General features: G+C 40.6%; 1 long non-coding RNA gene across 3 annotated transcripts; it reads right to left on the reverse strand.

The window, feature by feature from the left end:
- Positions 1-2,713: 2,713 nt before the first annotated feature.
- Positions 2,714-17,087, reverse strand: LOC145552547 (uncharacterized). Of its 3 annotated transcripts, XR_014088633.1 has the most exons (4): positions 16,956-17,043; positions 13,914-13,981; positions 12,477-12,555; positions 9,840-10,287 (listed from the first exon to the last, which is right to left on the reverse strand). It is a non-coding gene; the product is annotated as an uncharacterized LOC145552547 (long non-coding RNA). The 3 variants fall into 3 exon arrangements; XR_014088632.1 differs by lacking the exon at positions 13,914-13,981; XR_014088631.1 differs by lacking the exons at positions 9,840-10,287; positions 12,477-12,555; positions 13,914-13,981 and adding an exon at positions 2,714-3,217 and having other exon boundaries at positions 16,956-17,087.
- Positions 17,088-17,868: the final 781 nt, after the last annotated feature.

Here is a 17,868-nt window from a genome sequence, read left to right on the forward strand (position 1 = left end):
GACACCACTGCCACAGTGGTTATGTGCAAAAAATACAGTTTATAAAGAAGTCAGGAGTTTAGCAAGTGCTACATTTTACTAAATACTTTATTTGGATAAAAAAATTTTAAAAAAATATTCCGGCACTGAAGGTAACGACCAAAAGAGTATCAGAAGTCTTTTCTGGGAACAATTGGAACCATAGTTTTCTAATAAATACCGGCTCTTCAAAGGAAGACTTCTTGTAAAACCAGCTTTAATCAGCTTCCATCACCGGGAACTAAAAGCACCACATGCAAGTACTGATGTTCTTTCAGTTCATCCTTAGGCTCGTAAAAACGAGTGAACTTGTGCATTTATTTGCATGCGTGTTGTGTGCATTCAGGATCATTGACTCCAGCCTAATCCCTTCCTGATGGCTTTTTCTTTAGACACAGATGGAGACTGGAGGCTCTTGACCTCTGACCTGCATCACTAAATCACATCAGTCGTTGGCTGCGACGGCCGCAGGGCCCCACGACTCCAGCAGGCAGATGGGCTGCTGCCGACATGCGTGCACTTATCTGACACTCACACAACCAGACAGAGACATAAACACCGCAGAACAATGTTCTTTTATGTGCCTGATTGTCCTCTGTGATTTTAGCTCTTTTACTCAGTCCACATCAGTCACAGTCTGCAGCTCTGCTCTGTTTTAACTCTTCTCTTTAAGCATTTTGCGGTCCTGTTTTGTGTCTTTTCTTTTTTTTTTTGTCTCTGCTGAATAAAGCAAAGGCAATAGATGAAGGGAAACTGAAAAGTCCTGAGGAGGTAATTGCTGATTGAGAGGAAGAGCTCAAAATGATGAAGAGTGCAGAAATACGTTTCTCTTCCTAAACATTCCAAGTTTTACATGAAAGATTGAATCAATATAGGTTCTGCAGAAAATATCTATTTTCATGAATTTTATGAACATAAAGTACATAGAGGGTCGTCCTGTAAAAGCACATGCTACGTGGAAAAGTTGTATTAATGTTTTCCCAGTTTAAATGGCTTAAAACCAAAACCACATATCATGACTGATCATTTTCTCTTCATTCTTCTAAACCTTTTCTTTGTTCTACAGTTGAGCACTAGAACAATAACAGAGTTGCTTTAAATTAACCATGAGAACAAATGTTAAATGAGCAAATCATAAACGTTTGTTATTTATTTTCACACAAAACTCTCAGTCATAAATCAGTCAAACTGCTGGTGAAACAAACTTCTATTTTTTTTATGTGTATAATTATGGACTGAATATGATTTTTATGTTAATTTGATCACACTAGGATTTTCTGGCAATCTCTCCATTATAGTTGCATTGTAATGTCATTGTATTGTGAATCGCGTCGTGAATGTCTGATAGTAGGTATTATGATTTTCTCCCTTTTTAAATAACTTATTTTGTAGTCTATGCAGAACGTCCAAACCCACAAGTCACTGTGATGGAATACTGTTCTGTAAACTAAATCATGTTCATCTATAAGAGAACAATTAAGATGTTTGATTTGAGGTTATATTCATTAGATCCTTGTCGGGAACATCTCAGGTCTATGTTATCCGAGGTGGGAAGGTGAATAATATATGCATCCAATTACCCTGGCCATTGCCTTCTTGTGCAATTCCACTCAAAAAAAAATCTCTCATTTCTAGCAGTGTGGGCTTTCTCTCATTGACTTGGATTGTTTCAATCTGGTCAGTAAATGAACAGAAATAGTTGTGACCACTTTAGAATTGTAGTCTGCCTGTAGTTTCAGCATTATAAATGGAGGAAATAAACTAAGCTGTTCAGTCTGTTTGCAACAGTTCAAAATATTGAATTAACATTAACAGCTGCCTCGTTCAGATTGGCTCTTCCGATCGCTGATCCGAGGAGGATGAGGATGGTTGTTTACAGCACAAGCTTCTTAGCCTTGAAGTGGTTGCATTACATACATCATATGCAAACGGCAGCAATTGCGTAAAATGTAAAACTTCAACAGATTCCACGCCTCCATGAAGCAATTGTTTCTCAACAGCCCAGACCCTCTGTACGAAGACAAACAGCGAAGGACAAAGATCTGGTTATTATCAGGCTAATTTCCAATAGTCCCAGTGGAAATTTTCTCCATAATCCGATATTTCTTAAGCCTTGACGCAGAATGATCTTCTTTTCTGCTGTGTGCTACCACCTGCAACACATTACAGCCAGTTTAAGCCGAATAAGTCAAGATGACTTTTCCCTCTCCATAGTCCCTGAAAACATGCTTTGTTTTCATGTCACATGACAGAAGGGCGCAGCTATGCAAAGCTGAATTGGGCTTAATTTGGGAGCTTTCCAACATCACCTGCTGTCTCATAAATGCTGTCGAAGGTGCCACCTGGTGCTTATTAAATGCATCGCGGTCATAAATAAATGCCAACAGTCGTTTAATAGGCGTCAACTTGCGATTAATAAGTATAATCCCACCAGATGTTTATGAAACACCTGGTGGAGCTAAACAAAGGCCAGGTGATGTTTATTAATAACTGCACCCTCTGATACTAGTGGTTTTGAATAGTCCTTATCCAATCAGTAGCAAGTTGAGCTGAAATATTTCAATCCAAGCACCGAGTCCCACTATTATTTCAGCAAATCTTAACTGAATTTTGCACATTTTTGAGGTACAACTCATTTTGTGTCAATTAAGATAACCCGACCTTCAATTATTGGGGTTTATTTGACGAGTCATGGTCATTTTGTCATATTTATTTGATAAACTATTTGTTAAGCAGCAGCACATTTTAACACTTGATATTTAACAACCCAAAATTAAGGTAAATAATTTTTTTTCAGCTATTTTAAAAGCAGGCAGTAAAGAACAAGCTGTTTAAGTGCAGTTTGAGTCCCGCTATCTAATGATATCTTGAGACCTCAAACACGAGCCGTGAGCCAAACTTTTTTATTTTTCCCCACTCGGCTTAGAACAACTCGTTCACACGAGAAGCAGCTGAGCAGAGCAGAAACGTGGGCTCGGTTTCCTCGTACCGACGTGCTGCCTGCCCACACTGCTCGGCTTTGGAGGTCCGCACTTTGTTGTCCTCTCAGCAGGCACCTGCATTCTTTGCATAGCCGTCTCAAAAGTTTCAAGAGCGGCTCACTATCTCTCTCTGTCTGCCGGTCTCCGTCTCTCTGCGGGTCTCCCTCTGCGCTCGGACCGCCGTTGCCTCGTTGCCAAGAGATGAAAAGGGCCGAGAACTGGGAAGATGGAGAGAGAAGAAGAGGCTGCCTTACAAGAGGAGGATGAAAGAGGAGCGAGATCAGAGGGGAGGACAGGCCAGCAGGGGGGCAATGAAGTTTATTTGGCATACTTTGGATTTTTACGGCTATTGTGTGATGCCAATATCCGCTCTCTGCTTTCTAGCTCTCAGTTCTAGGAAAAGTACTAAATCCTGCATCAAAAGAAAATCCTTCAAGTAGCCGGTAAACTAATACTCTCGTCATTTCGGCGCTTTCTTTTGTTGATCACATTTTTTGATGTAATGTAAGCAAAATGATCAATTTGTATGCGTCTTGGTAAGAAAACATGACAGGATGTCCCGACCAGAACTTTTTGCCCCAGATTCTCATCCAAGTCTCTTCTGATCAGTCTCTTTCTAATCTGGTGCATCTATAATAAAGTAGAAATAAATCTGTGCCACCAGCCTATTTAAATAAAACCCAGTAGGTTTGAAATGCAGAGAATAAATACACTACATTTCCAGCTGACAGTTTTAATACTGAACAGTTTTCTTTTTGAAGGGCAAGGCTAAAACTAGCATGCCTGCTCTATGTTTTGATAGGACTCATCATTGATTCATCTTGTTATTCATCTATGGAATAAAATGTGCATGAAGTTCTCCTGTCTCAGAAGATCTTTGATTTTAAAAGTGTTTTATCTGCACTTATTGATGCAGTTTAGTTTGCGCCAACACACGTTTTACAAAAGAAAGATGACTTATTTTGCGTTTACACCTCCCATTCTCATGCACATGCTTTTTTTTTTTTAGGGGTGAGGGGGAGAATATCGACACTTCTTGGGGCAATTTCTTTCAAGAATTTGCTTTAAAAAATTATATTTCTCTTTTGGTTTCACAAACGCCTCATGACTGAATATCCTGACTGATTCCCAAAACGCTGCATGCAGTAATACGCCACATAATAACCAGAACCTTTGCTTTATTTGTGTATTTTCTCTCCCAAGCTGCAGAATGCGGCACATGATGAGGAACATATTCTGTCTCTCTGGAGGAGAACAGATGTAATAAGCTGTCATTTTGAGAACAAATCCAAAAACAAACCGCTACACCATGTTCCAAGTTTACAAAACACAAACATGGATATATATGAAATCGTAGCATTCCCCACTTCTGTGTTTCTCTGTTTGCAGCCATTGTGTCTTGTTTATCTTTCCCTAACATCCCAAACACAGGAAAGCTCCACACATTGCTCTGATTTTATGCACAAAACGACCCACATGACCCCCAAGTGCTCTCTCCGTCTGTTTCCCAAACCTGAAACGTCTTTTGCTCCTTTTAATTTTTCTCTTTTGTTTTTTTTTTTTATCCTTCGTGCTCTTGGCCAGTAAATGGACTCAGTTAAACATCCTGTGACTTCACGTCATTGACTGTTCTTCTACATTACAGGACTGGAGGTTTGGCATCAGAGCAAAGAGATTCACTCGAAAGAGGCATTTGCATTGTGTTTTTTTTTGTGCACTCCGATATTTGGCCCATGTCATCCATCTGTGCAGCTGAGGAATATTCCCACAAAAACATCTTATTTGAGCCATAATGTCACTGCCGCTGGGTTTTATTTGAGCCAAAGTCACGCACAAAAAGGGAAGGATCAATTAAACGGCGGCAAAATCTGCTTAGATATCAAAAATATAAAGACAATGAGCGGAACCATAAACCAGATTTCTTTCTAATCAAGCACACAAATAAAGCTGGAGTTATGATATCCTTCGGATAATACCCCACTTCGCCTGATGAGGTCATTGCTAATCCAAAAGATAAAAGCGAAGCGGCGTGCGCTGCCCCGACTGGAGCACTTTTAAGTAAATCTCCAGAGCAATGTGGAGCAGGCACGGTAGACGCCCATGTCCAGATCCCAGTCCCTGATAAAGCGCCGGCTGTATCAGCGGCGTGCCCACCCTGAATAAAGCCTCCATTGTTTCCTGCAGGTGTGTGTTTGTGCGTATCAGGGGCGCCTGGCAGGGAGGCAGGGAGCAAAGCGAGGAGGGTAAGTGAACACCTTGAGTCAGCATTTGGAGGGCAGGGGTCAGGACGACAGGTATGGCTGACTGTGGGGGGGGGGAGCATTCAGGAAGCAGATGGAGATAACGGGAAGAGATAGATTTTACTGGAATGTAAAGGTGGGTAGGATTTAACAATTAATGAAATCATTGGAGCAAGACTTGAAACGATGTTTGGGATGTTTTCCTGCTGGTAAAATCTGTTGTATCCTGTGGGATTGTGTGCTTTTAATTATATAGATCGCTTCAATAGATTGTAGTTCAGAAAAGTCTAAACCATATGAACTGTAAGACAGTAAAATGGATAGATCTGAATATTAATTTCTACTCTTACCCCTTTTCATTTTTTTAAGTAACTCCTTAGGAAATGAATGATTAAAAGCTCAAATTCTCAGCAGAGCCACAATCTCTCATCTTAGTTACCTCCACCTCAATCTTTATGTGCCAAAACAAATATTAACACATTAGTTTGTCCAAATAATCTCACAAAGTTGTTTCTGTTTATGCCTGGTTCCAAGGCAAAAAACAAAACAAAACAAAAAAAACTGGTGAACCTGTTTTGGCCTACTTCACTTTTACTAATTTTTATTTGTCAAACTTTAATTTCCCAGATCATCAAACAAATTTTTATCACCACACAAAAAATAACCAGAGTAAATACAAACTGCGGTTTTCAAGCGAACATTTAATATCTCGCTGTGCCACGTTTAGCAGCTGCAAATGCAAAACGATTTGGGGTTTTGCAGCCTTATCATGGCTGCAAAACCCTCCAATGTGGTTCCACTAATACATTTCTTCAAAGAATAGAGGGTCAAAAGTAATTGAGATCTTTTTGTTACATTTTAATAATCTTTGGGATGTATTTAGCATCAGTCAGTCAGGTTTCTTCTACTGACATCGCAAAAAATATAAGAAATATTACATGCCAAAAATAAAAAATAAAAATTTCTTATAGCGGTTGGCGAAGCAGGCGCTTCTGGATTCCAAAAACAGACTGCAGGAAACAAAAAGATGAGGAGGATATGTTTACAGTTCCAGAGAGAAAATGAGGACCAAATATGTCTGTGTAAGCGACACCGAAATGTGCTGAAAGCCGGGTTGCTGAAACTCGGTAAGGGCTGGCTCATAATAGGAGGTGGTGGAAAGGCAAAGAGGGAGACTAATTTGAGAAGATGTGGGTAACGGTTATCCTACCCGGTCAAACAGGTCTGGCATGCACGCAGGTGCTTGGATAAACGGACATGAAGCGGTGCACACACGGCTCGTTATCATGTTTAATGACACGATAAAGCTTTCTCTGGCATCTCAGAAGTAAATACACCTTTTTTTTCTCGCCCCCCCAATTCTGGGACTTTTAGTCTTCATCTGACCAACAAGTTTGCAGGTTTTTCCTTCTATATACATCCATTTGACCTCTAACGGCCATCTTTAAAATTTGAAGTGCAGCGTTTCCTCAAAGGATTGGTAGATTAAAGAAAAAAAAAAATTGGAAGTCATGCCAAGCTCCAGTCAGAGACAGGCCCTCGAGCTGCTGCGTTCTCACATTTCAGCGAGCAGGAATGGGCAAAGGTGAGACAAGAGGTAGTTGTGTCTGTGTGTGTGTGTGTGTGCGCGCGTGCGTCTGTTCATTTAGTAATATAAGCCTTCCCTTCCACATAGCTCCAGGGAAAAGGACATTCTCTCTCGTTGTTTCCATTCCCCTGCATTCCTGCCTCCCCTTGACATGTGGCTCCAGGAGGGTGCAGCCGGAGACGGAGGGGAGGAAGAGATGTGGCGGATGGCTCCATCCGGACAGAATACCTCGCCGCTGCCTTCTAGTAACCAATCCCACTGACAGAGAGACACCTGCTCTCATGTACAGCACCAAAAGCCCTTCGACTCTTTTACATTTACGTAAAAGGTCCTCTATTATGGCGCCCCTGGAATGCTGGCACCCCGCAACATTTGCCTCTGCTGCCACAATGCCACATGTGGGCCCTGCCTGATCAACCCACGCAAAGTTGAGAAGCGGGAGGACAATAAAACGGTTTTCAAAATCGCTTAAGAAAAATAATCTGAGAAAGTGCTGCATGGTTATATATGAACCCCTTTTAAATTAAATTCTTTGTAAAAAAAAAAAAAAAAAAAAATTACATTTCTAAAAAAACAATATGAAGTGCGTTGATATTAGAGGTGCATGCTGGTCTGAGTTGCCCGTCACCTTCCCACCACGCAGTTCTGCTGTCAGGACTGAGAGCAAACACCGGCTCCAGAGGAGAGAACAGCTCCTCACTGCACTGTATGGTGACAAGGCACAGTAGCTTTCAGCCAACAGTTAGAGGTTGGAGGAGCTAAAAATATACAAAAAAAATTAATAATAAAAAAGTCAAAAGTGACACATTGCTCAGGTGTTGTGAGTTAAGCCTTCTGGTGTGTGCAACCGATTCAGAAGTTTGAACGGAGCTCCTGAGGGGAAGCGCGACATCAGCCCCCATGAACTGAATTACAATTCCACTCAAAATATGTAGATACAGTAAAATCACAAATATATTCGAGTCACACTCTGTGCGGGGAGCACGTGCGAGCACATTTCTATAAAAAGAGAAAGTCCGCTGTGATTTCTAAAACGCCGTGTTGAAATATTAAAAACACAACACGGCGAGAGCTTTCTGGAAACACTCGGTCATTTTGAATTTGATTCAAGCAGCACATTTGAAGAAGAAATATTGGAACTTGGAGATGTTTACAGCCGAGTTGCATCATGTTCTTTCTTTTCATTTTTCTTACAACACACTCCGTTAGCAAACTGTAGAGACCAGAGCTTATGCTGTTGAAAGGGAAATGTTTCCACTTATTCCACTGCAAATGTTTTCAGAGGGGGGTAAACCTCAGGCTCTTTTACTCCAGTGTGATACTAATGGCTAAATTCAGAAAGGATGCAGCCTGTTTGATTATAGTTACCATTAGATATCGGTTTTCAGCACCTTTTATCGTACACATATAAAAGAAAGTTATCTAAATAATGCTAGATTTTTCAGATTATCTGTTGTAATACCTGGTTGTAACATGACAAAATAACTCCAGTCTAGTTCAGAGATTCTTCTTTGAAAATGTTTTTTTAACACACACAAAAAAAAGTATACAAACCATTTCTTTCTCGCTTATTAGGAAAATCTACCATAATTATCTACAGTGGAGCTTCTCGCTCAAGAGCAAAACGTCATTAAACATCAGCAAGTTACCCAAAAACATTTGAGTGCTACTTAAAATAGAAAACATTCATGAGGTAATACTTTCACAGGAACATTTCAACACCAAAACGAAACATCTCCCTGAAGTATTACTATGCTTCACATGACACAAAGACACATCATCGGCTCTTCTCTTAAAAGCTTTCCATTAACGGGTTCAGAACCTTCTTGTGGCCAGAAGCTCCCAGGATTCTACGTCTTTCCTCTCAAACACACATCAGAGTGTGACCACTTCCACTAAGCATTTAATCACACACATCAGGCAGCTTGGCGATCCGACGGCCCCATCAAGTCTTTCAAGACGCAAGAGGATTGTTATTTGCGTGGTTTTTAACTTGCTTGTTGTGCCTTTGATGGTGCGGTGGATTCATGCGTGTGTGTGTGTGTGTGTGTAGCGTTGGCCAATTAAAACAGGACAAGTTGGACCTGAGTGAGGCGTCCCTGACATGATTAATTGCGACTGTCAGGGCCCTCAGCTGGGTGTCTCCCTGCCGTCAGGACCCAGACAAAGGATTACACAGACCTTCTGTAACCTCGGCCGGCTTTTTTTGTGTCCCCGGGTCTTGCATCAAAGCCCCAACGGGAGACATTAGCATTTTTAATGAGCGGGCCGCTCCCTGTGCTGACACATTAAGTCGGATCGCTTTCATTTGGGCCACAATGGAGACTGGAGAATGGAGGGGAGGCACTGCTGGAGATGAGAGTGACAAACAGACGCATAAAACCAAACGACATATTTACGGAAGCAGCAGGACTGAACAGTACAGAGTCCATGCACAAGAGTTAAAGAGTTTCCAAAGATACAGGAGAAATTCTGACTAGAAGCAAATCATGGTCTAACACACAAGCGTGAAATAAACATTGGTTGTTCATTTCGGCCCATTTTTACTCATCAGACCAATACTGATGTGTTAAAAATGGCTAAAATCAGCTGATGTTGATCGTTTCATTGAAGTGTTTTAGTAACCAGTGTTCCCTTCTTGGTTATCGTACGTATGGTCACCGTACAATATGCACTTTCTAATTCGAACATTACTTCAGGAAATCTTAAACCAGCAACAATGCTGCCTATGTCATCAGATAAACATGTATGTCGCATAAAAAACTGACTTCTTTGGCTGCGTTTGTTTGAACCCAGTAACAAGAAACGTCAGAGGAGGAAAACAACTGAGCGCAAAGAAAGAAAGAAAGAAAGTAGGATAGAGACAGCAGGTTCAGGGCCGACTCCACTTTTGGAGCTTGAAGATGCCGTTTTGCTTAGTGTGGTTCACATCAGAGAGTCTTTGACTGCGTCGATTTAACCCAAAACTGCAGTTTTGAAGTTTGTGATGCAGATTCACACCAAGAGACAGGATGACGGGACACTGTCTGTCTTGCAAGGTTTAATATCCCTTCAGAAGTTCATTATCTCAGTCAGACAGTTTGCATCTGCCCCAAACACACGCCGCTGTACGAGCACTTGCCACATCTGGGACCTTTGAACCTTATCAACAGCTGAGTCCAGTAGAACAAGGACACTGTTTATGTGGATCTGTGTGAGCCTGCTCCGCTTCCCTTTGCTCGGTGTGTATCTGTCACGCACGCACACGCCAATACCTCCCCCAGGTTTGCCTTTGAGGACGACGCTCAGATAGGAACTTGTTTTGATGTGACCCATCAAAGCGGAGATCGGGGCGTGACAGGAGCATCCCCCGATGTTTCCTGTGCTCTCCCGCTGTCCGCCGAGCGAACACGCGGTCGGGAGCCGGGAGTGGGCCGCTGGAAATTTTTTACTCCGCCGCCTGATGAGCACATCCAGGAGCCTTTAAAACACAAATCAGGGAGATTGGAAAAATGTCGGGTGCTTCACGCAGGTGTAAAACAAAGCAAGCGTGTGTCAGATGCTTGTGTGCATGTGGTGGCCTTTCTAAAAACATTTGCACTTTTTTCCTCTTGAGAATAGATCGAATGAGCCAAAGAGGTGGGAAATTATGACAAACTTGTCCGACCTGCAGATGACAGATGAGATTAAGGAATGTCAAGAGGCTCCCAACTGTCAGAGGTCTTTTGTGGATTTTATTGATATTTAATTATAAATCTAAGCTCAGACCACTTTTGGACCAGACAGCTTTGGTTGGTCTAAACCAAGATGAATATAAAAAGCAGCCGAAAACATTTTATCATGGAGAAAAGCTTTTAACTCAGCGTTTATTTTGCATAATTACGCACTTTACACAGCACTGAGAGGTGCTATATTATATAAAGTTCACCGACATATACTGCACTGGTGTAAATCAGTTACGTATTGACTTAGCATCGACTCATGTAACTGCGTTTGTTTTATTTTACATGAGAATCAACACAAATTTAAAAGTAAATATTAATTAGTAATAGTTTGCGACTTGTCGTCTGTAAGGAGTCAGATAACCGGTATTTGGGTAACGCCAATATGGTGGCCAATCAGATCTCAGCACTGCTCACCGCCTCTTGGTCCCATCTCTCCACCTATAGGAACGTGCATCTGTACGTTCAAGACCTTAGCACCACTTATCCACCTTTAATATTTAGTACTTTGCTCCATCTCGCCATGTTAAGGAGTCTTTTTTTACTGTGGAAGACTTGAGTCACTGTCTTTATTTGGCCTGATGGCATATAGTCATCCTGCATAGACTTTATGTAATCAATGTGCAAACGTTCTTCCATCACCTATTTGCGATCTGATTTGCAGTTGGCAATAGAAATGTGTCACTGCTATACGACTTAAACCTTTGCTTATTATACATTTCCTCTAAGACTAATAAGGAAGAGGTTTTTATTGGCCAAAGGTCAAAGTTGGAAAAAAAAGTTTGGGTTAGAATTCAACAGTTATTTAATTTTTTTTTAAATTTTGTTTCATCGAAATGGGCAGCTATGGTTTGCTATGGCAGCAGCAGTAATGGGCAGCATAATGGGAACTTTAACTATTCGAGCTAAAGTGGTGAAATAACTGCAGAGTCCACAGCTGCAGTTCAAAGCCTATCAGTGTTTGAATCTTAACAAGAAGGGGAAAAAAAAAAAGAGAGAGAGACCCCTGTGCATAGGGAGAGAGGGCAGAGCCAGGCTTAGATCTTCAACCTCTGCACACACAAACACGCATAAATTCACATTCACAGACATCAAAAACACAAACATTAAAGGGCAACGCAGACAATCACATCAAGACACACAGTGAGGAGAGCCACAAGAGTGCCTGCACACAAACATTCAAAAAGCAAACAAGCTCATGTGCAGACATCAAGAAACCACCAAACACACACGCGCACACACAGAGGCACGGCGTGAGTCCTGTGTCCCCGGCTGGCCAGCTGTGGGAGGTCACACAGACGTGACAGTTCTGCTATCAGGCCAGCATTAAGGCCTGCCGCTTTAAACACAGCCTTTTGAAGTCACACCAAAGTCAGACACTAGGATCTCTCATCTCCCATCTCCCTTTTAACACCGCAGTGCCGACATTTCATTCTGCCCTCCTTTTCATGCTGCCAGCTTTGAATTCTGCCTTTTAAAAGACTAATTTTAACTTCTTCAAGGCTGGAAAAAAAACACAAAAAAAACAGGCAGAGGCGCACTGTTAAGATTCTTCTTCTTTTTTTTTCAGATGAGTAACGAGCAATCAAAGGTAGTCAAGGTTCACCAAAGTAACGCCGTGTCTCTGATGCTGGATGTCAGGAGGCTGATAAATGGAGTGTCGTGTTCCTCTAGCTTTGATCTGCAGCTTATTCTGATGTTTGAATTGTTGAACAAAATGATTGAGGTGCACCTTGATTTGCTCGTTCAGCTCCTCGCTGGCTAAAATATGAGGAAAATAATCTAATCTTGCATGCAGCTACAGGCGCAAGCATCAAAATTAATGTCGACATGGGAGATTTTCTTCTACTTCATCCATTTGCAAGACTGCATCTTTTTGGACGTTTGCTATAAATAAATATTTTTGAAACCTTGTTTTGGTGTGTTCAGGTCCTCTGCACTCACTCACCCTCTGTTCCGATATCTGTCGACTATGCAGCGTTTCCCCCTTTGTTGCCATTCCTGACGCCGTTTGCTTTCAACTCGGGCTGCGTGTTGGAAAAGTTGTGACGTAAAATAAGTCATAAAATGATTTCAAAGACAAAGTAACGACATGATAAATTCAGCCAAATTGCAAATTATTAGTTCATGTTTACTTTTAATCAAATTTTAAACTTGGCATGCAAAATTTGCTCAAAATTTACAATCAAATCAAGGCTCAAATATAAAAATGGATGGATGGAATTTATTTATTTTTTTAATCCATTGAAATTATTTTTCACCAAATTTTCTATGAACAGAAACTTTTCCCAGGGACTGTGATGCCAAACATTTAGTAGTCTTGTTTCTAGTTTTATTTCTAACTTTTTTTTTTGTTTATTTGTGAACTTCGGTTCAATCAGTCCAGCCCCTGCTTAACCAACCAAACGATGTTACAGCTGCAGATCAAGTTGATTAGAAACACAGTTTTCCGATTTGCTGCCGAAATATAAAAAGTAACAGGTAAATGTTCTAAGACGAGACAAAAATCTGCAGCTTTTTCAGATGGGGACATCCACTACAATCATATAATATGCTGGACTTGAATATCTCGCATCAAAGAATGGTGTCCGAGTTTCATTTCGGAGCGTTTCTACATAACTCAAAGTTAAGTGATGACGTGCCAAGATTGGGGTGCTAAGAAACAGCTTTTTTTGGGGGGTTTTGGACCAGGCAACTTTTATGAGGTGTAGTTACTAAACGCTCACACTCCTCACGGCCCCGTCCTCTGTAGCTGACCCAGCCTTATTTTTCTGTTTACTCCACTCAGTGTTTCACAGTTGAGCAGATCAAACACGGTGCTAAGCTGCGGGTTTGTTTACTTCGGCTCTGATCCACACCCAGCCACACTCACACACGCACGCACACACACTAAAGCTCATTTTCCACATTTGGAGATTTTTTTTTTTTTCATCTGGATCACAGATTTCTCCTCTCTCTTCCCTCTTAATCAATCTGACATTAGGTCACTCCTCCTGGCCTGTTTGCCTTGAAAAACATTTTATCCAAAAGATTTTCTTAGGATTTTTTTATTTTTTTTTTGTAAATTCATTTAATTCCTTTTCTTGTGCATCTGTTCAGTATTAGGTGTACTCCTGATGACTTATTTTCAATGCAATTCTTGCATGTTGCATCACATTCTCTCTAAATCTCTGTTTTGCAACATATTTACGACCCCTGGAAGTGTCACGTAGAGAAATCTTCAGTCGTTCACACTTTTTTTTGTTGTTGTTGCTTAACAAGAAGAATCCAGATAAGCATGTCCTTACAGTTCATGTTTTGTAGCCATCAATGTCCAGTGGGTAGTGGAGTCTATTTGAGTGAGAAATATCCGGTACAACAGTAACAGTCCAGTGTGCAAACGTACCAAACAAATGCAGCGCCCTTTTATGTGCGACACAAGCAGAATCATGTATTTGTGTGACAGCTTTAAATCTGAGGATCAAAACAGAGAGGACTCCATTAAACTCTTAAAATGTGCGTACATTAAGGTTTTTCATGCAGCTACAGCGGGGAAATAAAGGTGGATCAAACCAAAACATCATGTTAGCATCTGTGTCTTTCAACATCAACAAGGTATATGTAGCTCCCTCTGCACTCGACTAGAATTACTCAGCACCAACAACATCAGCCTAAACGTAAACATCAATGGTGCAGGAGAAAAAAATAAAATAAAAATCAGTCCAAATCCAGCTGCATGCAGCGTCCGCTAGTTCAAAACGCTGCACAGCTTAAGAGATGAAGAAATACTCTGGTGCCGTCATGATAAACCCCGCTGACCAGAAGGGATTTCCCAACAACTGCGCTCTTGTGGTGCGTTCCAGTACATCATGTACACTGGAGTGTCTAACTATAAAAACAACTCCAAAGTGATTTCAGCCTTTATTGGTGTCAAATGTTTGCAGAGTTTTACTTTAAAAAAAAAAAAAAAAACATTTTCACAACCATTTTCAAGTTATATTTTCCATCCATAAGAATGGAAGCTCCAAAGGATAGAAAACAGTAACTTTGCAGAAAAACTCTCAAGAATCAACATGACCAACACCTGCTGAAGATTTGCTCTCAATTGACGCAGCCTGGGTAATTGATCACCTTGCCTCTGCAGAAAGTACACTTTGCTTTTAAATAGCTTTTCTTTTTTTTTCGCTTCATCTGACTTTTTATGCAACAAAAAAAAACTTCCTCCCATCATAGGCAAAACTTCCAGCATAATGTATAAATCTGGATTATCTTGTAACTTCTCCATTTTCTAAACCATCGCTATCCAAAACCTGAAACACATTTTTTGAAATTTTATTCTTGATTGTGCTGAAGTTGTTGTTTATATGTGAAATGGTGGCGCCCAGAGGAATCATGCTAATATGCTCGCACACAGCTGCAACCAACATGAAACCTGACCTTGGATATACATACAGACAAGAGATAAAGTAGAAACGTGAAAGAAAGAAAAAAATAATAAAAAGCCTGTACTTCCGACAGTTTAGTTCCTGCAGAAGAGCGCGCATCTAATGTGTGTTTATCCGTTTCTGGTTCACATCGAAGGAGCATTGAGGGCATCCATATAGTTTAATAATCATCGGGATGTTTAGGTTGCGAATGCAAGTCGGAGCAAAGAGAAACCAGACCCACCATTGCTGCACGCTGAGCCCCAAACAAGAACCACATGTCCCTCCCCCCCTCCCCCCAGTTCGGGCTTTTTCTCTCTCTCTCTCTCTACACGTATTATTCACAAACCCTTCACCCTGGGAAAAAAACATGGAAGCTCAGAGATTGAAAAACACATGTGGTTAACCATAAAACTTCACATGCACTCTATATACCCCAACACCCAAACCCTCCCACCCCCCGCCCCATATTTGCTCCAACGCACAAACATCGAGAAGAGAAGTCATACTTAAGAGGAGACACTGAAACAATGGGACAAGAGGAAGGAACATCAGGCAGCAATCTAAGCCGTTTGAGGCCAGGAGTAAAAACAAAGATCATGGGGGGTCCGTGGATGGGGCAGTGGCGGCGGTAAGAAAGAAGGTGACTGCAGGCTCCCAGAACAATGCCCATCCTGTGGCTGAGAGGGGCTGCCCCATGCACAAGGCGAAATTTAAGCCAAGAGTAAACGACAAAGTAGGACAATGACGTGTCCTCGTTTGTTTTGTTTTTTTTGTTTTTTTTACTAAAGATGTTTTTCCTTCACTTGCGTGTAAGGATGCACGCATAATTCCCCAGCAAACATCACACTTCCCATCTAATTCGCTTCCTATATCTGGGAAGATTAAGGCGTTTAGGTGAGGTTTTCTGGAGGCACAGACAGATCAGTCCAAATTATCAATTACATCAATACCGAGTCGATATCATTATCGGATTGATACTTTAGTTTCAGATTCCCTCTTGAAATTTTAGTTTATTTTTGTATTGTCGTCTCAACTTTACCTTAAAAACATTTTTCCCTTGATTTGCTCTCAAATGATTTGTTTATCTAGAGAGTAATGCACACACATTTGTTACACCTCACTAGGATTTCGATTAACGTGCTAATATGTTATGAAAGTATTTGTAGATAAACTTTATCCAAATCCTGTCACAGGTTTTTACAAAAATAATTTCACCACAAAAATCACCAAAAAGTCAGAAGTTTGATGACACATAAAGTAGCACTTGTTCTTAATTACAATTTTTAATTGAGTTAATTGCAGGGCCTATAATGAACATTATTAATGAACTAATAGCAATTAATTTTAATTAAACACAAAACTATGTACTGGCAAAATAATCAATGTTTTTGATTCAAAACCCCCTTGTGCTATTAAATTATTTAATAATAAGAGATAACATACATATGTTCTGCCATTTAGGTTCTTCGGCTTTAATATTATCATGTTTTCGCTACATTTCTGCTTCATTGTATTTTACACAGTTAATCCGATAGGAAATGTTTTACACGGTCTATTTTCAGTACGAGTTTCACACAGGATGATCATTGTTGGCGCACAGCCTCTAACCTCCATTTCCTGTGTAAATAATCTTTGGCTTCTGTGTGAATAACCTCCCAATGCGAGTGTGAGAACCGTTTAAAAGTTCATAAAGTCGCTTTCTCTGAAATACTACAACGTTTTTTTCTGTTTTGCAGTTGTTTCAAGATAGTAGAAGCCTGAAATGATCCCGTCTTTTCTGGGATTAGCCGTTAGCTTCAGCCTCAGGGAAAGGCTAATCTGGATTTTTGCTAAATAACGATGCCAACGGAGTTACGTACTGCAGGTACATGCTAAAGAGCTCAGCTAACAAAGCTAACAAACCAAGAAAAGTTAAATCCAGCAACTTCCGCAGCAACCTTCAATACCTCACCTCCTCTTCCTCTCGCAAACGTAAAGAAGTAAGACAGAATTTAAGAAAAATCAACTCATTACAGACTTACCTTGGATGGCCCCTGACTTTGCTTTCCTCTGCTGCAGAACAATCCCAGGAATGATAACTCTGTGGACCCTGCAAAACTCCCACCACCGACTATTCAAAGCACTATCTTTAAATTTGTGGAACCTCTTTTCTGTCTGGTAAACAAAAACAATTCCTAAACTTTAATCCCTTTTAAAATTTTGTTCTAATAAACCCAATGTTATGTAACTGGACGCATTGTCAACCCAACACTTAAGCTTCTTCTTCTTTTTTTTTAATGGCGATTGGCAAGCAACTTACTGATGTGCATTACCGCCATCTACTGGAATGGAGTGTGGATCGGGATGCTACATATATGTTCTCCCAAAAAACAAACAAAAAGCTTATATCCTATCAATTCCGTTTTCTTAACTTTTTACAACTTTTTAATGTAGCCTCGTTTTAAACATCTAAACTATCCCTTTAAAATTACAGCTGCACCGCATGAAGACGATTAGATTTCTGACCCTGGAGCCTACATTGTGTTCATTTCTCCTAAGTGACGGAAAGATAGAAATCTCAGCGAAGGTTTGTGATTGTGAATTAAAGGATGAGGCTTTTCTCTGACAGAAGCTCTTTGAGGAAAAACTAATTATCTGGAAGGTTAATTTACAGATTTTGTCACGTCTCAGTAACACCTGACCAGCGGTTTGTCTGCTCTAAGTAGGACTGATCCAACTCTTGGATCTGAGCTAAATGACTTTTACAGCCTCTTGAAAAGTGAATTTTTTAACATTTGGTCACCGTGGTCCATGGATTTTAAAGTGAAGTTGAAAGAGGACCAACCTAGTCTTTTTTTTTTGTTTTTTTTTAGTCCTTATATTACAGCTGTCTTATTGTAGGAGCAGGTCTTTTTTTATGTCTCTGCCAGCTTTGCAGAGACTGAAGTTGTTGTC

Source organism: Poecilia reticulata, chromosome 8, assembly GCF_904066995.2.
Source record: "Poecilia reticulata chromosome 8, P_reticulata-male-v2, whole genome shotgun sequence".
Classification (NCBI taxonomy): Eukaryota; Metazoa; Chordata; class Actinopteri; order Cyprinodontiformes; family Poeciliidae; genus Poecilia; species Poecilia reticulata.